The sequence below is a fragment of the Cetorhinus maximus genome, chromosome 15, assembly GCF_964194155.1.
Source record: "Cetorhinus maximus chromosome 15, sCetMax3.hap1.1, whole genome shotgun sequence".
Lineage (NCBI taxonomy): Eukaryota > Metazoa > Chordata > Chondrichthyes > Lamniformes > Cetorhinidae > Cetorhinus > Cetorhinus maximus.
In genome coordinates, this window is record NC_135893.1 from 45,331,489 (window position 1) to 45,352,872 (window position 21,384).

A 21,384-nucleotide genomic window follows, 5' to 3' on the forward strand; every position below is an offset into this window, starting at 1 on the left:
AGTAATACAGAGATGACTGTGCGATTCTCAGTGATACAGTGATGACTCGGTGACTCTCAGTGATACTGTGATGACTGGGAATTTCTCAGTGATACAGAGATAACCGGTTGACTCTCTGTGATACAGAGATCACTGGGCAACATTCAGAGATACAATGATTGCGAGGTGACTTTCAGAAATACAGTGATGTCTGTGTGACTGTCAGTTATACAGTGATGACTGGGTGACTCTCAGTGACACAGTGATGACTGGGTGACTCTCAGTGATACAGTGATGATTGTGTGATTTTCAGTGATACAGTGATGACTGGGTGAATTTCAGTGATACAGTGATGACTGTGTGACTCTCAGTGATACAGTGATGATTGTGTCACTCTCAGTGACACAGTGATGACTGTGCGACTCCCTCAGTGATACAGTGATGACTGTGCGACTCTCAGTGATACAGTGATGACTGGGCCTCTGTCAATGATATACTGATGATTAGGCTTTTCTCAGTGATACAGTGATGACTGGGTGACTCTCAGTGATACGAGATGACTGCGCTTTTCTCAGTGATACAGTGATGACTGGCTGACTCTCAGTGATACATTGATGACTGGGCTTTTCTCAGTGATACAGAGATGACTGGGCAACTCGAAATTATACAGTGATGTCTGAGTGACTCTCAATGGTACAGAGATGACTTGGCGTTTCTCAGTGATACAGAGATGACTGGGTGATTCTCAGTGATACAGTGATGACTAGTCTTTTCTCAGTGATGACTGGGTGACACTCAGTGATACAATGATGACTGTGCGATTCTCAGTGATACAGGGATCAATGTGCGACTCTCAGTGATACAGTGATGACTGGGCCATTCTCAGTGACACAGTGTTGATTGGCCTTTCCTCAGTGATACAGTGATGACTGCACAACTCGCAATGATACAGTGATGACTGGGCAACATTCAGTGATACAGACATTACTGGGTGATTTTCAGTTATCCAGTGATGTCTTTGCGACTCTCATTGTTACAGTGATGACTTTGTGACTCTCACTGATACAGTGATGAGTGGGCCATTCTCAGTGATAAAGTGATCACTGGGCTTTTCTCAGTGATACAGTGATGACTGGGCGACTTTCAGTGATACATTGATGACTGGGTGAATTTCAGTGATACAAAGATGACCGGGCCACGATCAATGATGCACTGATGATTAGGATTTTCTCAGTGAAACAGTGATGACTGGGTGACTCTCAGTGGTACAGAGATGACGGGGCTTTTCTCAGTGATACAGTGATAATTGCATGACTCTCAATATTACAATGATGACTGCGTGACTGTCAGGGATACAGTGATGACTGGGCTTTTCTCAGTGATACAGTGATGACTGGGAGACTCTCAGTGATACAGAGATGAATTGCCAACTCTCAGTGATACAGTGATGACTGTGCTTTTCTCAGTGATACAGTGATGAGTGGGAGATTCAGTGTTACAGAGATGACTGGGCGAATCGCAGTGATACAGAGATGTCTGGGCTTTTCTCAGTGATACGGAGATGACTGGGCTTTTCTCAGTGATAGAGAGATGACTGGCTTTTCTCAGTGATACAGATATGACTGGGCTTTTCTCAGTGATACAGTGATGAGTGGGCTTTTCTCAGTGATACAGTGATGAGTGGGCTTTTCTCAGTGATACAGTGATGACTGGGTGACTCTCAGTGATACAGGGATGACTGGGCGACACTCAGTGATACATTGATGACTGGGCTTTTCTCAGTGATACAGAGATGACTGGGTGACTCTCAATGATACAGAGATGTCTGGGATTTTCTCAGTGATACGGAGATGACTGGCTTTTCTCAGTGATACAGAGATGACTGGCTTTTCTCAGTGATACAGAGATGACTGGGCGATTCTCAGTAATACAGAGATGACTGGGCGACTCTCTGTGATACAGTGATGATTGGGTGACTCTCAGTGATACAGTGATGACTTGGCGATTCTCAGTGGTACAGAGATCACTGGGCTTTTCTCAGTGATACAGTGATGACTGGGTGACTCTCAATGATACATTGATAACTGTGATTTTCTCAGTGATACAGAGATGACTGGGAACTGGCAAAGATACAGTGATGACTGGGTGACTCTTAGTGGTACAGAGATGACTTCGTGAGTTTCAGTGATACAGCGTTGACTGGGCTTTTCTCAGTGATGACTAGGTGACTCTCAGTGATACCGTGATGACTGGGCGGTTCTCAGTGATACCGTGATGACTGGGTCACTTTCAGTGATACAGTGATCACTGTGCAACTCTCAGTGATACAGTGATGACTGTGCGATTCTCCGTGATACAGTGATGAATGGGTGAATCTCAGTGATTCAGTGATGACTGGGCCATTCTCAGAGACACAGTGTTGATTGTGCTTTCCTCAGTGATACAGAGATGACTGGGTGACTCACTGATACAGTGAAGACTGTGCGATTCTCATTGATACAGAGATGACTGGAACTGGCAACGATACACTGATGACTGGGTGACTCTTAGTGGTACAGAGATGAATGTGTGATTCTCAGTGATACATTGATGACTGGGTGACTCTCACTGATACATTGATAACTGTGCTTTTCTCAGTCATTCAGAGATGACTGGGTGATTCTCACTGATACAGTGAGGCATTGGGTGACTCTCAGTGATACAGTGATGACTGTGCGATTTTCAGTGATACAATGATGACTGGGCTTTTCTCAGTCATGCAGAGATGACTGGGTGACTCTCACTGATACAGTGAAGACTGGGCGATTCTCAGTGATACAGAGATGACTGGAACTGGCAACGAAACACTGATGACTGGGTGACTCTCAGTGGTACAGAGATGACTGTGCGATTCTCAGTGATACATTGATGACTGGGCGACTCTCACTGATACATTGATAACTGTGCTTTTCTCAGTCATTCAGAGATGACTGGGTGACTCTCACTGATACAGTGAGGCATTGGGTGACTCTCAGTGATACAGGGATGACTGGGCGACACTCAGTGATACATTGATGACTTGGCTTTTCTCAGTGATACAGAGATGATTGGGTGACTCTCACTGATACAGAGAAGACTGGGCGATTCTCAGTGATAGATTGATGACTGGCATTTTCTCAGTGATACAGAGATGACTGGGCAACTCGCAATGATACAGTGATGACTGGGTGACTCTTAGTGGTACAGAAATGACTGGGCGAGTCTCAGTGATATAGTGATGACTGGGCTTTTCTCAGTGATGACTAGATGATTCTCAGTGATACAGTGATGACTGGGATTTTCTCTGTGATGACTGAGTGACTCTCAGTGATAAACTAATGACTGAATGGTTCTCCGTGATACAGTGAAGACTGGGTCACTTCCAGTGATACAGTGATCACTGTGCAACTCTCAGTAATACAGAGATGACTGTGCGATTCTCAGTGATACAGTGATGACTCGGTGACTCTCAGTGATACAGTGATGACTGGGAATTTCTCAGTGATACAGAGATAACCGGTTGACTCTCTGTGATACAGAGATCACTGGGCAACATTCAGAGATACAATGATTGCGAGGTGACTTTCAGAAATACAGTGATGTCTGTGTGACTGTCAGTGACACAGTGATGACTGGGTGACTATCAGTGACACAGTGATGACTGGGTGACTCTCAGTGATACAGTGATGACTGGGTGAATTTCAGTGATACAGTGATGACTGGGTGAATTTCAGTGATACAGTGATGACTGTGTGACTCTCAGTGATACAGTGATGATTGTGTCACTCTCAGTGACACAGTGATGACTGTGCGACTCCCTCAGTGATACAGTGATGACTGTGCGACTCTCAGTGATACAGTGATGACTGGGCCTCTGTCAATGATATACTGATGATTAGGCTTTTCTCAGTGATACAGTGATGACTGGGCTTTTCTCAGTGATACAGTGATGACTGGGAGACTCTCAGTGATACAGAGATGAATTGCCGACTCTCAGTGATACAGTGATGACTGTGCTTTTCTCAGTGATACAGTGATGAGTGGGAGACTCACAGTGTTACAGAGATGACTGGGCGAATCGCAGTGATACAGAGATGACTGGGCGAATCTCAATGATACAGAGATGTCTGGGCTTTTCTCAGTGATACGGAGATGACTGGGCTTTTCTCAGTGATACAGAGATGACTGGCTTTTCTCAGTGATACAGATATGACTGGGCTTTTCCCAGTGATACAGTGATGAGTGGGCTTTTCTCAGTGATACAGTGATGAGTGGGCTTTTCTCAGTGATACAGTGATGACTGGGTGACTCTCAGTGATACAGGGATGACTGTGCGACACTCAGTGATACATTGATGACTGGGCTTTTCTCAGTGATACAGAGATGACTGGGTGACTCTCAATGATACAGAGATGTCTGGGCTTTTCTCAGTGATACGGAGATGGCTGGGCTTTTCTCAGTGATACAGAGATGACTGGTTTTTCTCAGTGATACAGAGATGACTGGGCTTTTCTCAGTGATACAGAGATGACTGGGCGATTCTCAGTAATACAGAGATGACTGGGCGACTCTCTGTGATACAGTGATGATTGGGTGACTCTCAGTGATACAGTGATGACTTGGCGATTCTCAGTGGTACAGAGATCACTGGGCTTTTCTCAGTGATACAGTGATGACTGGATGACTCTCAATGATACATTGATAACTGTGATTTTCTCAGTGATACAGAGATGACTGGGAACTGGCAAAGATACAGTGATGACTGGGTGACTCTTAGTGGTACAGAGATGACCTCGTGAGTTTCAGTGATACAGTGTTGACTGGGCTTTTCTCAGTGATGACTAGGTGACTCTCAGTGATACAGTGATGACTGGGCGGTTCTCAGTGATACCGTGATGACTGGGTCACTTTCAGTGATACAGTGATCACTGTGCAACTCTCAGTGATACAGTGATGACTGTGCGATTCTCCGTGATACAGTGATGAATGGGTGAATCTCAGTGATTCAGTGATGACTGGGCCATTCTCAGAGACACAGTGTTGATTGTGCTTTCCTCAGTGATACAGTGATGACTGTGCGATTCTCAGTGATACAATGATGATTGGGCTTTTCTCAGTCATGCAGAGATGACTGGGTGACTCTCACTGATACAGTGATGACTGTGCGATTCTCAGTGATACAATGATGACTGGGCTTTTCTCAGTCATGCAGAGATGACTGGGTGACTCTCACTGATACAGTGAAGACTGGGCGATTCTCAGTGATACAGAGATGACTGGAACTGGCAACGAAACACTGATGACTGGGTGACTCTCAGTGGTACAGAGATGACTGTGCGATTCTCAGTGATACATTGATGACTGGGCGACTCTCACTGATACATTGATAACTGTGCTTTTATCAGTCATTCAGAGATGACTGGGTGACTCTCACTGATACAGTGAGGCATTGGGTGACTCTCAGTGATACAGGGATGACTGGGCGACACTCAGTGATACATTGATGACTGGGCTTTTCTCAGTGATACAGAGATGATTGGGTGACTCTCACTGATACAGAGAAGACTGGGCGATTCTCAATGATAGATTGATGACTGGCATTTTCTCAGTGATACAGAGATGACTGGGCAACTCGCAATGATACAGTGATGACTGGGTGACTCTTAGTGGTACAGAAATGACTGGGCGAGTCTCAGTGATATAGTGATGACTGGGCTTTTCTCAGTGATGACTAGATGATTCTCAGTGATACAGTGATGACTGGGATTTTCTCTGTGATGACTGAGTGACTCTCAGTGATAAACTAATGACTGAGTGGTTCTCCGTGATACAGTGAAGACTGGGTCACTTCCAGTGATACAGTGATCACTGTGCAACTCTCAGTAATACAGAGATGACTGTGCGATTCTCAGTGATACAGTGATGACTCGGTGACTCTCAGTGATACAGTGATGACTGGGAATTTCTCAGTGATACAGAGATAACCGGTTGACTCTCTGTGATACAGATATCACTGGGCAACATTCAGAGATACAATGATTGCGAGGTGACTTTCAGAAATACAGTGATGTCTGTGTGACTGTCAGTGACACAGTGATGACTGGGTGACTATCAGTGACACAGTGATGACTGGGTGACTCTCAGTGATACAGTGATGACTGGGTGAATTTCAGTGATACAGTGATGACTGGGTGAATTTCAGTGATACAGTGATGACTGTGTGACTCTCAGTGATACAGTGATGATTGTGTCACTCTCAGTGACACAGTGATGACTGTGCGACTCCCTCAGTGATACAGTGATGACTGTGCGACTCTCAGTGATACAGTGATGACTGGGCCTCTGTCAATGATATACTGATGATTAGGCTTTTCTCAGTGATACAGTGATGACTGGGCTTTTCTCAGTGATACAGTGATGACTGGGAGACTCTCAGTGATACAGAGATGAATTGCCGACTCTCAGTGATACAGTGATGACTGTGCTTTTCTCAGTGATACAGTGATGAGTGGAAGACTCACAGTGTTACAGAGATGACTGGGCGAATCGCAGTGATACAGAGATGACTGGGCGAATCTCAATGATACAGAGATGTCTGGGCTTTTCTCAGTGATACGGAGATGACTGGGCTTTTCTCAGTGATACAGAGATGACTGGCTTTTCTCAGTGATACAGATATGACTGGGCTTTTCCCAGTGATACAGTGATGAGTGGGCTTTTCTCAGTGATACAGTGATGAGTGGGCTTTTCTCAGTGATACAGTGATGACTGGGTGACTCTCAGTGATACAGGGATGACTGTGCGACACTCAGTGATACATTGATGACTGGGCTTTTCTCAGTGATACAGAGATGACTGGGTGACTCTCAATGATACAGAGATGTCTGGGCTTTTCTCAGTGATACGGAGATGGCTGGGCTTTTCTCAGTGATACAGAGATGACTGGTTTTTCTCAGTGATACAGAGATGACTGGGCTTTTCTCAGTGATACAGAGATGACTGGGCGATTCTCAGTAATACAGAGATGACTGGGCGACTCTCTGTGATACAGTGATGATTGGGTGACTCTCAGTGATACAGTGATGACTTGGCGATTCTCAGTGGTACAGAGATCACTGGGCTTTTCTCAGTGATACAGTGATGACTGGGTGACTCTCAATGATACATTGATAACTGTGATTTTCTCAGTGATACAGAGATGACTGGGAACTGGCAAAGATACAGTGATGACTGGGTGACTCTTAGTGGTACAGAGATGACTTCGTGAGTTTCAGTGATACAGTGTTGACTGGGCTTTTCTCAGTGATGACTAGGTGACTCTCAGTGATACCGTGATGACTGGGCGGTTCTCAGTGATACCGTGATGACTGGGTCACTTTCAGTGATACAGTGATCACTGTGCAACTCTCAGTGATACAGTGATGACTGTGCGATTCTCCGTGATACAGTGATGAATGGGTGAATCTCAGTGATTCAGTGATGACTGGGCCATTCTCAGAGACACAGTGTTGATTGTGCTTTCCTCAGTGATACAGTGATGACTAGGCGACTCGCAATGATACAGTGATGACTGTGCGATTCTCAGTGATACAATGATGACTGGGCTTTTCTCAGTCATACAGAGATGACTGGGTGACTCACTGATACAGAGATAACCGGTTGACTCTCTGTGATACAGAGATCACTGGGCAACATTCAGAGATACAATGATTGCGAGGTGACTTTCAGAAATACAGTGATGTCTCTGTGACTGTCAGTGACACAGTGATGACTGGGTGACTCTCAGTGACACAGTGATGACTGGGTGACTCTCAGTGATACAGTGATGATTGTGTGATTTTCAGTGATACAGTGATGACTGGGTGAATTTCAGTGATACAGTGATGACTGTGTGACTCTCAGTGATACAGTGATGATTGTGTCACTCTCAGTGACACAGTGATGACTGTGTGACTCCCTCAGTGATACAGTGATGACTGTGTGACTCTCAGTGATACAGTGATGTCTGGGCCTCTGTCAATGATATACTGATGATTAGGCTTTTCTCAGTGATACAGTGATGACTGGGCTTTTCTCAGTGATACAGTGACGACTGGGAGACTCTCAGTGATACAGAGATGAATTGCCGACTCTCAGTGATACAGTGATGACTGTGCTTTTCTCAGTGATACAGTGATGAGTGGGAGACTCACAGTGTTACAGAGATGACTGGGCGAATCGCAGTGATATAGAGATGACTGGGCGAATCTCAATGATACAGAGATGTCTGGGCTTTTCTCAGTGATACGGAGATGACTGGGCTTTTCTCAGTGATACAGAGATGACTGGCTTTTCTCAGTGATACAGATATGACTGGGCTTTTCTCAGTGATACAGTGATGAGTGGGCTTTTCTCAGTGATACAGTGATGAGTGGGCTTTTCTCAGTGATACAGTGATGACTGGGTGACTCTCAGTGATACAGGGATGACTGTGCGACACTCAGTGATACATTGATGACTGGGCTTTTCTCAGTGATACAGAGATGACTGGGTGACTCTCAATGATACAGAGATGTCTGGGCTTTTCTCAGTGATACGGAGATGACTGAGCTTTTCTCAGTGATACAGAGATGACTGGCTTTTCTCAGTGATACAGAGATGACTGGGCTTTTCTCAGTGATACAGAGATGACTGGGCGATTCTCAGTAATACAGAGATGACTGGGCGACTCTCTGTGATACAGTGATGATTGGGTGACTCTCAGTGATACAGTGATGACTTGGCGATTCTCAGTGGTACAGAGATCACTGGGCTTTTCTCAGTGATACAGTGATGACTGGATGACTCTCAATGATACATTGATAACTGTGATTTTCTCAGTGATACAGAGATGACTGGGAACTGGCAAAGATACAGTGATGACTGGGTGACTCTTAGTGGTACAGAGATGACCTCGTGAGTTTCAGTGATACAGTGTTGACTGGGCTTTTCTCAGTGATGACTAGGTGACTCTCAGTGATACAGTGATGACTGGGCGGTTCTCAGTGATACCGTGATGACTGGGTCACTTTCAGTGATACAGTGATCACTGTGCAACTCTCAGTGATACAGTGATGACTGTGCGATTCTCCGTGATACAGTGATGAATGGGTGAATCTCAGTGATTCAGTGATGACTGGGCCATTCTCAGAGACACAGTGTTGATTGTGCTTTCCTCAGTGATACAGTGATGACTAGGCGACTCGCAATGATACAGTGATGACTGTGCGATTCTCAGTGATACAATGATGACTGGGCATTTCTCAGTCATACAGAGATGACTGGGTGACTCACTGATACAGTGAAGACTGGGCGATTCTCAGTGATACAGAGATGACTGGAACTGGCAACGATACACTGATGACTGTGTGACTCTCAGTGGTACAGAGATGACTGTGCGATTCTCAGTGATACATTGATGACTGGGTGACTCTCACTGATACATTGATAACTGTGCTTTTCTCAGTCATTCAGAGATGACTGGGTGACTCTCACTGATACAGTGAGGCATTGGGTGACTCTCAGTGATACAGGGATGACTGGGCGACACTCAGTGATACATTGATGACTTGGCTTTTCTCAGTGATACAGAGATGATTGGGTGACTCTCACTGATACAGAGAAGACTGGGCGATTCTCAGTGATAGATTGATGACTGGCATTTTCTCAGTGATACAGCGATGACTGGGCAAATCTCAATGATACAGTGATGACTGGGTGACTCTCAGTGATACACAGATGACTGGGTGACTCTCAACGAAACAGTGATGATTGGACTTATCTCAGTGATATAGTGATGACTGGGTGACTCTCACTGGTACAGAGATGACTGGGCTTTCTCAGTGATACAGTGACGAATGGGCTTTTCTCAGTGATATAGTGATGACTGGGCTTTTCTCAGTGAGACAGAGATGACTGGGCGACTGTCAATGATACTGTGTTGATGGTGCTCTCCTCAGTGATACAGTGATGACTGGGATTTTCTCAGTGTTACAGTGATGACTTGGCAACTCTCAGTGACACAGTGATGACTGGGTCACTTTCAGTGATACAATGATGACTGGGCGACTCTCAGTGATACAGTGATGACTGGGCGACTCTCAGTGATACAGTGATGACTGGGCGAATCTCAGTGATACAGTGATGACTGGGCGACTCTCAGTGATACAGTGATGACTGGGCGACTCTCAGTGATACAGTGATGACTGGGCGACTCTCAGTGATACAGTGATGACTGGCCTTTTCCCAGTGATACAGTGATGACTGGGAGACTCTCAGTGATACAGAGATCACTGGGCAACATTCAGTGATACAGTGATTACTGGGTGACTCTCAGTGAAACTGTGATGGCTGGGGGGCTCTCAGTGATAGATTGATGAATGCGCGATTCTCAGAAATACAGTGATGGCTGGTTGACTCTCAGTGATACAGTGAATACTGGGCGATTTTCAGTGATACACAGATAACTGCGTGACTTTCTGTGATACAGTAATGACTGTGTGACTCTCAGAGATACTGTAATGACGGGGTGACTTTCAGTGATACATTGATGAGTGTGCGACTCTCTGTGATGCAGTGATGACTGGGTCACTTTCTGTGATACAGTGATGACTATGCAACTCTCAGTGATACAGTGATGAATGGGCTTTTCTCAGTGATACAGTGATGACTGGGTTACTTTCAATGATACAGTGATGATTGGGTTACTTTCAGTGATGCAGTGATGACTGTGTGACTCTCAGTGATACAGTGATGACTGGTTGACTCTCAGTGATACACAGATGACTGGGTGACTCTTAACGAAACAGTGATGATTGGACTTTTCTCAGTGTTACAGTGATGACTGGGCTTTTCTCAGTGATACTGTGACGACTGGGCTTTTCTCAGCGATACAGTGATGATTGGGCTTTTCTCAGCGATACAGTGATGACTGGGCTTTTCTCAGTGATACAGAGATGACTGGGATTTTCTCAGTGATACAGTGATGACTGGCTGACTTTCAGTGATACACTGATGACTGTGCGACTCTCAGTGACACAGTGATGACTGGGCGACTCTCAGTGACACAGTGATGACTGTGCGACTCTCTCAGTGATACAGTGATGACTTGGCGACTCTCAGTGATACAGTGATGACTCGGCGACTCTCAGTGATACAGTGATGACTGGGTGATTCACAGTGATACAGAGATTACTGGGCGACTTTTATTGATACAGTGATGTTTGTGCAACATTCAGTGATACTGTGATGACTGGGTGACTCTCATTGATTCGGTGATGACTTGGTGACTCTCAGTGATACAGAGATGACTGGGCCACTGTGAATGATACAGTGATGATTAGGCTTTTCTCAGTGATACAGTGATGACTCGGTGACTCTCAGTGATACAGTGATGACTGGGCAACTCACAATGATACTGTGATGGCTGGGAGACTCTCAGTTGTACAGAGATGACTGGGCGACTCTCAGTGATACAGTGATGACTGGGCAACATTCAGTGATACAGAGATGATGGGGCTTTTCTCAGTGACACAGTGATGATTCGGCCACTCTCAGTGATACAGAGATGACTGTGCAACTCTCTCAGTGATACAGTGATGACTGTGCGACTCTCAGTGTTACAGTGATGACTGTGCGACTCTCAGTGTTACAGTTATGACTGGGCTTTCCTCAGTGATGCAGAGATGACTGGGCAACTCGCAATGATACAGTGATGACTGGGAGACTCTCAGCTGTACAGAGATGACTGGGCTTTTCTCAGTGATACAGTGATGACTGGGAGACATTCAGTGATACAGTGATGACTTGGTGACTCTCAGTGATACAGTGATGGCTTTGCGTCCCTGAGTGATACAGTGATGACCGGGCGATTCTCAATGATACAGAGATGACTGGGCCTTTCTCAGTGATACAGTGAAGACTGTGCGAGTCTCAGTGTTACAGTGATGACTGGGCGATTCTCAGTGATACAGATATGATTGGACTATTCTCAGCGATACAGTGATGACTGGATGACTCCCAGTGATACATTGATGACTGGGCTTGCCTCAGTAATACAGAGATGACTGGGCAACTCACAATGATACTGTGATGACTGGGAGACTCTCAGTTGTACAGAGATGACTGGGCGAATCTAAGTGATACAGAGATGACTGGGCGACTCTCAGTGATACAGTGATGATTGGGAGACATTCAGTGATACAGTGATGACTGGGTTACTCTCAGTGATACAGTGATGACTGTGCGATTCTCAATGATACAGAGGTGACTGGGCTTTTCTCAGTGATACAGTGATGACTGGCTGATTCTCAGTGACACAGTGATGACTGGGCGACTGTCAATGATACAGTGCTGACTAGGCTTTCCTCAGTGATACAGAGATAACTGGGAAACTCACAGTGATACATTGATGAAAGGGCTGTTCTCAGTTATACAGTGATGACTGGGTGACTTTAAGTAATACAGTGATGTCTGTGCGACTCTCAGTGACACAGTGATGGCTTGGTGACTCTCAGTGACACAGTGATGACTGTGCGATTCTCAGTGATACTGTGATGACTGGGCAACTCTCAGTGATACAGTGATGACTGGGTGACTTTCAGTTATACAGTGATGAACATGCAACTCTCAGTAATACAGATTGGGCGATTCTCAGTGATACAGACATCACTGCTCGACTTTTGGTGATACAGTGATGACTGGGCAACATTCAGTGATACAGTGATAACTGGGTTATTTTCAGTGGTACTGTGATGACTGGGTGACTCTGAGTGATACAGTGATGACTGGGCTTTTATCAGTGATACATTGATGCCTGGCTGATTCTCAGTGATACAGTTATGACAGTGCGATTATCAGTGATACAGTGATCAATGTGCGACTCTCAGTTATACAGTGATGACTGGGCGATTCTCAGTAATACAGAGATGACTGGGCTTTACTCAATGATACAGTGATGACTGGGTCACTCTCAGTGATACAGTGATGACTGTGCACCTCTGAATGATATAGTAATCACTGGGCGATTCTCAATGATACAGAGATGACTGGGCTTTTCTCAGTGATACAGTGATGACTGGGTGATTCTCAGGGATACAGTGATGACTGTGCAATTATCAGTGATACAGTGATGACTGGGCAACTCGCAATGGTACAGTGATGATTGGGTCACTCTGTGGTATTGAGATGACTGGGGTTTTCTCAATGATACAGAGATATCTGGGCAACTCTCAGTGATACAGTGATGACTGGGCTTTTCTGAGTGATACAGAGATAACTGGGCGATTCTCAGTGATACAGTGATGATTGGGCTTTTCTCATTGATACAGTGATGACTGGGTGACTCTCAGTGCTACTGAGATGATTGGGCTTTTCTCAGTGATACAGGAATAACTGTGCAACTCTCAGTGATACAGTAATGACTGGGCTTTTCTCAGTGATACAGAGATAACTGGGCGACTATCAGTGATACAGTGATGACTGGGTGACTTTCAGTGATACAGTGATGACTGTGCGATTCTCATTAATACAGTGATATCTGGGCGATTCTCAATGATACAGACATCACTGCTCGACTTTTGGTTATACAGTGATGACTGGGCAACATTCAGTGATACAGTGATAACTGGGTGATTCTCAGTGATACTGTGATGACTTGGTGACTTTCAGTTATACAGTGATGACAGTGCCACTCTCAGTAATACAGTGAGGATTGGGCGATTCTCAGTGATACAGACATCACTGCTCGTCTTTTGGTGATACAGTGATGACTGTGCAACATTCAGTGATACAGTGATAACTGGATGATTCTCAGTGATACAGTGATGACTGGGTGACTCTGAGTGATACAGTGATGACTGGGCTTTTATCAGTGATACAGTGACGAATGGGCAATTCTCAGTGATATAATGATGACTGGGCTTTTCTCAGTGATACAGTGATGACTGGCTGACTTTCAGTGTTACAGTGATCACTGGGATACTTTTAGTTATACATTGATGACTGAGCGAGTCTCCCTGATATAGTGATGACTGGGCGACTCTCAGTGATACAGTGATGACTGGGCAACTCTCAGTGATACAGTGATGACTGGGCGACTCTCAGTGATACAGGGATGTCTGGGTGACTCTCAGTGATACAGTGATGACTGGACGACTCTCAGTTAAACAGTGATGACGGAGTGACTCCCAGTGATACTGTGATGACTGGGTGATTCTCAGTGGTACAGTAAGCACTGGGTGACCCACAGTGATAAAGTGATTACTGATCGAACTTCAGCGATACAGCAATGACTGGGTCACTTTCAGTGCTTCAATGATGACTGTGAAACGCGCAGTGATACAGTGATGACTGTGCGATTCCCTGTGATACAGTGATGACTGGCTGACTCTCAGTGATACAATGATGATGGGGCTTTCCTCAGTGATACAGTGATCACTGGGATACTTTCAGTTATACAGTGATGACTGTGCAACTCTCATTGATATGGTGATGACCGGGCGACTCTCAGTGATACAGTGATGACTGGGCGACTCTCAGTGATACAGCGATGTATTCGCAACTCTCAGTGATACAGTGATGACTCGGCGACTCTCAGTGATACAGAGATAACTGGGTGACTTTCTGTAATACAGTGATGACTGTGCGACTCTCAGACATAAAGTGATGACTGGGTGACTCTCAGTGATACAGCGATGACTGGGCAACTCTCAATGATACAGTGATCACTGGGTGATTCTCAGTGATACAGTGATGACTGGGTGACTCTGAGTGATACAGTGACGAATGGGCTTTTCTCAGTGATATAGTGATGACTGGGCTTTTCTCAGTGATACAGAGATGACTGGGATTTTCACAGTGATGCAGTGATGACTGGCTGACTTTCAGTGTTACAGTGATCACTGGGATACTTTTAGTTATACATTGATGACTGAGTGAGTCTCCCTGATATAGTGATGACTGGGCGACTCTCAGTGATACAGTGATGACTGGGCGACTCTCAGTGATACAGTGATGACTGGGCGACTCTCAGTGATACCGTGATGACTGGGCGACTCTCAGTGATACAGTGATGAATGTGCGACTCTCAGTGATACAGTGATGACTGGGCGATTCTCAGTAATACAGAGATGACTGGGCTTTACTCAGTGATAGAGTGATGACTGGGTGACTCTCAGTGATACAGTGATGACTGTGCGCCTCTGAGTGATACAGAGATAACTGGGCGAGTATCAGTGATACAGTGATGACTGGGTGACTTTCAGTGATACAGTGATGACCATACGATTCTCATTAATACAGTGATGTCTGTGCGATTCTCAATGATACAGATATCACTGCTTGACTTTTGGTTATACAGTGATGACTGGGCAACATTCAGAGATACAGTGATAACTGGGTGACACTCAGTGATACAGAGATGACTGGGCGATTCTCAGTGATACAGACAGAGATGACTGGGCTTTTCTCAGTGATACAGTGATGACTGGGTGACTCTCAGTGATACAGTGATCAATGTGCGACTCTCAGTGATACAGTGATGACTGGGCGATTCTCAGTGATACAGAGATGATTGGACTTTTCTCAGTGATACAGTGATGACTGGATGACTGTCACTGATGCATTGATGACTGGGTTTTTCTCAGTAATACAGAGATGACTGGGCAACTCACAATGATACTGTGATGACTGGGAGACGAGAGTAGGAAATTGAGAAATTGTACAGAGATGACTGGGCGACTCTCAGTGATACAGAGATGACTGGGCTTTTCTCAGAGATACAGTGAAGACTGAGAGACATTCAGTTATACAGTGATGACTGGGTGATTCTCAGAGATACAGTGATGACTGGGTGACACTCAGTGGTACAGTGATGACTGGGTGACTCTCAGTGTTACAGTTATGACTGGGCTTTTCTCAGTGATGTAGAGATGACTGGGCAACTCGCAATGATACTGTGATGACTGGGAGGCGCTCAGATGTACAGAGATGACTTGGCTTTTCTCAGTTATACAGTGATGACTGGATGACACTCAATGTTTCAGTGATGACTTGGTGACTCTCAGTGATACAGTGATGACTGTGCGTCCCTGAGTGATACAGTGATGACCGGGCGATTCTCAATGATACAGAGATGACTGGGCCTTTCTCAGTGATGACTGTGTGACTCTCAGTGATACAGAGATGATTGGATTATTCTCAGCAATACGGTGATGACTGGATGACTCCTGGTGATACATTGATGACTGGGCTTTTCTCAGTAATACAGAGATGACTGGGCAACTCACAATGATACTGTGATGACTGAGAGACTCTCAGTTGTACAGTGATGACCGGGCAATTCTCAATGATTCAGAGATGACTGGGCCTTTCTCAGTGATACAGTGATGACTGGGCGATTCTCAGTGATACAGAGATGATTGGACTATTCTCAGCGATACGGTGATGACTGGATGACTCCCGGTGATACAGAGATGACTGGGCAACTCACAATGATACTGTGATGACTGGGAGACTCTCAGTTGTACAGAGATGACTGGGCGAATCTCAGTGATACAGAGATGACTGGGCTTTTCTCAGTGATACAGTGATGATTGGGAGACATTCAGTGATACAGTGATGACTGGGTGACTCTCGGAGATACAGAGATGCCTGGGCGACACTCAGTGGTACAGTGATGACTGGGTGACTCTCAGTGATACAGTGATGACTGGGCGATTCTCAATGATACAGAGATGACTGGGCTTTTCTCAGTGATACAGAGATAACTGGGCAACTCTCAGTGACCCAGTGATGGCTGGGTGACTCTCAGTGATACAGTGATGTCTGTGCGATTCTCAGTGATACAGTGATGACTTGGTGACTTTCAGTTATACGGTGATGACCGTGCGACTCTCAGTAATACAGTGAGGATTGGGCGATTCTCAGTGATACAGACATCACTGCTCGTCTTTTGGTGATACAGTGATGACTGGGCAACATTCAGTGATACAGTGATAACTGGGTGATTCTCAGTGATACATTGATGCCTGGGTGAATCTCAGTGATAGAGAGATGCCTGGGCGACTCTCAGTGATACAGGGATGACTGGGTGATTCTCAGTGATAGAGAGATGCCTGGGCGACTCTCAGTGATACAGGGATGACTGGGTGATTCTCAATGATACAGTGATGACTGCCGACTCTCAGTGATACAGGGATGACTGGGCAATTCTCAGTAATACAGAGATGATTGGGCTTTTCTCAGTGATACAGTGATGACTGGGTGACTCTCAGTGATACAGTGATGACTGTGCGCCTCTGAGTGATACAGTGATCACTGGGCGATTCTCAAGGATACAGAGATGACTGGGCTTTTATCAGTGATACAGTGATGACTGGGTGATTCTCAGTGATACAGTGATGACTGTGCGATTATCAGTGATACAGTGATCAATGTGCGACTCTCAGTGATATAGTGATGACTAGGCCATTCTCAGTGACATAGCGATGACTGGGTGACTGTCAATGATACAGTGCTCATTGGGCTTTTCTCAGTGATACAGTGATGACTGTGCGACTCTGTGTTGCAGTGATGACTGTGCGACTCTCAGTGTTACAGTTATGACTGGGCGATTCTCAGTGATACAGAATTGACTGGACTATTCTCACTGATACAGTGATGACTGGGAGACATTCAGTGATACAATGATGACTGGGTGACTCTCAGAGATACAGAGATGGCTGGGTGACACTCAGTGATACAGTGATGACTGGGCGATTCTCAGTGATACAGAGATGACTGGGCTTTTCTCAGTGATACAGTGATTACTGGGAGACAATCATTGAAACAGTGATGACTGGGTGACTCTCAGAGATACAGAGATGACTGTGCAACATTCAGTGATACAGTGATTACTGGGTGACTTTAAGTAATACAGTGGTGTCTCTGCGACTCTCAGTGATACAGTGATGACTGGATGACTTTCAGTGATACAGTGATGATTGTGCGACTCTCAGTAATACAGTCATGACTGGGCGATTCTCAATGATACAGACATCACTGCTCGACTTTTGGTGATGCAGTGATGACTGGGCAACGTTCAGTGATACAGTGATAACTGGGTGAGAATTAGTGATACAGTGATAACTGGGTGAGAATTAGTGATACAGTGATGACTGGGTGACTCTCAGTGATACAGTGATGACTTTGCAAATCTGTGTGATACAGTGATGACTGGGTGACTCTGAGTGATACCATGATGACTGGGCAATTCTCAGTGATACAGTGATGACTGGGGTTTTCTCAGTGATACAGTGATGACCGGGCGATTCTCACTGATACAGTGATGACTGGGTCACTTTCAGTGATACAGTGATCACTGTGCAACTCTCAGTGATACAGTGATGGCTGGGTGATTCTCAGTGACAGAGTGATGACTGGGCGACTGTCATTGATACAGTGCTGATTGGGCTTTACTCAGTGGTACAGTAATGACTGGGAAATTCGCAATGATACAGTGAAGACTGGGTGACTCTCAGTGGTACTGAGATGACTGGGCTTTTCTGAGTGATACAGAGATAACTGGGCAATTCGCAGTGATACAGTGATGACTAGGCTTTTCTCAGTGATTCAGTGATGACTGGGTGACTTTAAGTAATACAGTGATGTCTGTGCGACTCTCAGTGATACTGTCATGACTGGGTGACTTTCAGTCATACAGTGATGACTGGGCGACTCTCAGTAATACAGTGATGACTGGGCGATTCTCAGTGATACAGACATCACTGCTCGACTTTTGGTGATGCAGTGATGATTGGGCAACATTCAGTGATACAGTGATAACTGGGTGACTATTAGTGATACAGTGATGACTGGGCGACTCTCAGTGATACAGTGATGACTGGGCGATTCTCAGTGATACAGAGTTGACTGGGTAACTCTCAGAGATACAGTGAAGGCTGTGCAATTCTCAGTGATACAGTGATGACTGTGAGACTCTCAGTGATACATTGATGACCGGGTGATTCTCACTGATACAGTGATGACTGGGTGACTTTAGGTGATACAGTGATGACTGGGTGACTCTCAGTGATACAGTGATGGCTGGGTGATTCTCAGTGACAGAGTGATGACTGGGCGACTGTCAATGATACAGTGCTGATTGGGCTTTACTCAGTGGTACAGTAATGACTGGGAAATTCGCATTGATACAGTGATGACTGGGTGACTCTCAGTGGTACTGAGATGACTGGGCTTTTCTGAGTGATACAGAGATAACTGGGCAATTCGCAGTGATACAGTGATGACTAGGCTTTTCTCAGTTATACAGTGATGACTTTAAGTAATACAGTGATGTCTGTGCGACTCTCAGTGACACAGTGATGACTGGGTGACTTTCAGTCATACAGCGATGACTGGGTGACTTTCAATGATACAGTGATGACTGTGCGACTCTCAGTAAGACAGTGATGACTGGGCGACTCTCAGTAAGACAGTGATGACTGGGCGATTCTCAGTGATACAGACATCACTGCTCGATGGTGATGCAGTGATGGCTGGGCAACATTCAGTGATACAGTGATAACTGGGTGACAATTAGTGATACAGTGATGACTGGGCGACTCTCAGTGATACAGTGATGACAGGGCGATTCTCAGTGAGACAGAGATGACTGGGTAACTCTCAGTGATACAGTGATGTCTGTGCAATTCTCAGTGATACAGTGATGACTGTGAGACTCTCATTGATACATTGATGACCGGGTGATTCTCACTGATACAGTGATGACTGGGTGACTTTAGGTGATACAGTGATGACTGGGTGACTCTCAGTGATACAGTGATGACTGGGTGACTTTCAGTGATACAGTGATGACTGGGTGACTCTCAGTGATACAGTGATGACTGGGCTTTTCTCAGTGATACAGTGATGACTGGGAGACTCTCAGTGATAGAGGGATGACTGGGCGATTCTCAGTAATACAGAGATGATTGGGCTTTTCTCAGTGATACAGTGATGACTGGGTGACTCTCAGTGATACAGTGATGACTGGGCTTTTCTCAGTGATACAGTGATGACTGGGCGACTCTCAGTGATACAGGGATGACTGGGCGATTCTCAGTAATACAGAGATGATTGGGCTTTTCTCAGTGATACAGTGATGACTGGGTGACTCTCAGTGATACAGTGATGACTTTGCGCTTCTGAGTGATACAGTGATCACTGGGCGATTCTCAATGATAGAGATGACTGGGTGATTCTCAGTGATACAGGGATGACTGTGCGATTATCAGTGATACAGTGATCAATGTGCGACTCTCAGTGATACAGTGATGACTGGGCCATTCTCAGTGACATAGCGATGACTGGGTGACTGTCAATGATACAGTGCTCATTGGGCTTTTCTCAGTGATACAGTGATGACTGTGCGACTCTGTGTTGCAGTGATGACTGTGCGACTCTCAGTGTTACAGTTATGACTGGGCGATTCTCAGTAATAGAGATGACTGGTTGATTCTCAGTGATACAGTGATGAATGTGCGATTATCAGTGATACAGTGATCAATGTGCGACTCTCAGTGATACAGTGATGACTAGGCCATTCTCAGTGACATAGCGATGACTGGGTGACTGTCAATGATACAGTGCTCATTGGGCTTTTCTCAGTGATACAGTGATGACTGTGCGACTCTGTGTTGCAGTGATGACTGTGCGACTCTCAGTGTTACAGTTATGACTGGGCGATTCTCAGTGATACAGAATTGACTGGACTATTCTCACTGATACAGTGATGACTGGGAGACATTCAGTGATACAATGATGACTGGGTGACTCTCAGAGATACAGAGATGGCTGGGTGACACTCAGTGATACAGTGATGACTGGGCGATTCTCAGTGATACAGAGATGACTGGGCTTTTCTCAGTGATACAGTGATTACTGGGAGACAATCAGTGAAACAGTGATGACTGGGTGACTCTCAGAGATACAGAGATGGATGGGCGACACTCAGTGGTACAGTGATGACTGGGTGACTCTCAGTGATACAGTGATGACTGAGTGACTCTCAGTGACACAGTGATGGTGGGTGACTCTCAGTGATACAGAGATGACTGGACTTTTCTCAGTGATACAGTGATGACTGGGAGACATTCAGTGATACAGTGATGACTGGGTGACTCTCAGAGATACAGAGATGGCTGGGCGACACTCAGTGTTACAGTTAAGACTGGGCAACATTCAGTGATACAGTGATGACTGGGAGACATTCAGTGAAACAGTGATGACTGGGTGACTCTCAGAGATACAGAGATGGCTGGGCGACACTCAGTGGTACAGTAATAACTGGGTGACTCTCAGTGATACAATGATGACTGTGCGACTCTGAGT